General features: G+C 42.4%; 1 pseudogene; it reads left to right on the forward strand.

Annotated features, from left to right (window-relative positions):
* Positions 1 to 472: 472 nt before the first annotated feature.
* Positions 473 to 783, forward strand: LOC103270680 (annotated as a pseudogene).
* The last annotated feature ends 1,450 nt before the right edge of the window (positions 784 to 2,233 follow it).

Here is a 2,233-nt window from a genome sequence, read left to right on the forward strand (position 1 = left end):
CTGGCCCCCTCCCCTACCTTGGGGAGGGAAATCTTCTCTTTCTCTCTAATTCACTTTCTAAATAAACTATATTTTTTAATCTAAAAAAATAGGAAAAAATAATTGAAAAAATAATTTTTAAAAAAGAGCAGGTGAGTCAGACGGTGAAGCACATGGAGTGTGAAACCAAGAGCTTGGATAACGAGGGAGCCTTTTGGTGACTGAATGGGTAAGTCTATACAGCTCTGAGAATCTTCAGATACCTGGGGTGGCTTCCTCTTCCACCCATCCCCTCAGGGCCACCCTCCTAATTCTAAGCCCTCTAAGAGTAGATGGCACACAAATATAACATGACAACCAGTGGGCTTTAGAGTGAGTCCGAGCCCCTGATTTTCATCTGATCTTTCCATGTCAAAGGGTCCCTGGGAGAGAGCTGGACGTCCGGCTTCTGAGTGGGAACCTTCGCAGAGCCAGCGATGAAAGAGAATTAAATATGGGTGATGCTGGGAAAGGTAAGATTTTTGTAAAAAAATGTGCCCAGTACCACACCGTGGAAAAGGGAGGCACAAGACTGGGCCAAATCTCGGTAGTCTCTCTGGGCGCAAGACAGGTCAGGCTGCTGGATTCTCTTATACAGACGCCAGTAAGAGCCAAGGCTTCCTCTGGGGAGAAGATACACTGATGGAGTATTTGGAGAATCCCAAGAAGTACGTCCCTGGAGCAAAAAAGGTCTTTGCCGGCATTAAGGAGGAGGCAGAAAGGGCAGGCTTGATAGCTTATTTCAAAAAAGCTACTAATGAGTAATAATTGGCCACTGCCTTATTTATTACAAAACAGAAATATCTCATGACTATTTTTATGTATACCATAATTTAAGATCTCATATACCAGAATTCATACCATGAGTGGCTGACAGAATATTTTTGGACAGTCCTGATTTAATAACTGAGGCTGCCTTGTGGTTAAGATCGGTTTTTTAAAATGTTAAAAGTTTAGTAAATGCCGTCACTGTCTTCCCCTTCTAAAGATAAGATTGGACTTGATTAGTAATGTTCAACCTTTCACAAAGATGGTGAATGCCATTTTTAAATCTGTTGGAGACTGGCTTTATATTTAGATTTCTATAACTGGCTATATGAATATATTTAAGTCCCTTCACTGTCTCAGAACCAAGACTCACCTGCGTTTTGTGTTCATTGGCCTCTTAAAGACAAAGACTGAAGATAATGTAGCAATGTCTACTTCACATTTTCGGCCTTAACTATGCCAATCTAATTAGAATTCCATCTTATTCCCTGTTTGCTGGGTGTGGTGGCTCATGCCTGTTATCCCAGCACCCTTGGGAGGCTGAGGCAGGAGGATCGCTTGAGTGCAGGAGTTCAAGACCAGCCTAGGCAACACATTAAGACCTCATCTCTACAAAAATAAAAAATAAAAAAATTAGCAGAGCATGGTGGCACGTGCCTGTAATCCCAGCTACTAAGAAGACTGAGGTGGAAGGATCACCTGAGCCCAGGAGGTTAAGGCTACAGTAAGCTGTGACTGTGCCACTGCACTCCAGCCTGGATGACAGTGAGGCTCCAAAAAAAAAAAAAAAAAAAGAGAGACATAATATTAAGCACCTCACGAAGTTGAGAAGATTAAATTAGGTAATGCATGACATGTGCTAAGGATAATGTTGAACATAAAGTAAGCGCTTAATTAGTGCTTGCTCTTATCCTGGTATTGTCCAGGATTGAAACCTTGACTTTGATTCCAGTAAAACTGTCTTCCCTAGTGATGAGTATTTTCCCCTCCCCCGTCTTCCCTTAAAAGAAACACCAGGTTCTGGACTAGATCTAGCTTTCTCCCCATAATTATTTAACACGCCCAGTAACCCCAACAGGTTGATATCATTATCCTCATTTTGTAAACGAGGAAAACTAAGACTCCAAGAAATACTGCCATGCATTCAAGAGGCCTCAGTTGCGGACAGTGAAGCTGTGACCTCACCTGCTGCTCTATCCTACCCATTACGCCATGCTACCTCCCTGATTTTCTGCTCCTCTGAGGCCAGGCTGACCACACCTCACCTGAGAAGCCTTCCAACTGCCACAACTGCACCAATACGGCTCTCCTGTGCACCTCGACTCACACACCACCTTTAGTTAATATCTTGTATTGCTTATTGTTCTTCAAAGGTGACTGAATTTTTAAACAAAATTGTACCCATCAACAGTTGACTGGATTTTAAAAAGTCATATATATAAACCAT

This window comes from Carlito syrichta, unplaced genomic scaffold (genome assembly GCF_000164805.1).
Source record: "Carlito syrichta isolate Samal-C Ts95f unplaced genomic scaffold, Tarsius_syrichta-2.0.1 Scaffold309895, whole genome shotgun sequence".
Taxonomy (NCBI): Eukaryota; Metazoa; Chordata; class Mammalia; order Primates; family Tarsiidae; genus Carlito; species Carlito syrichta.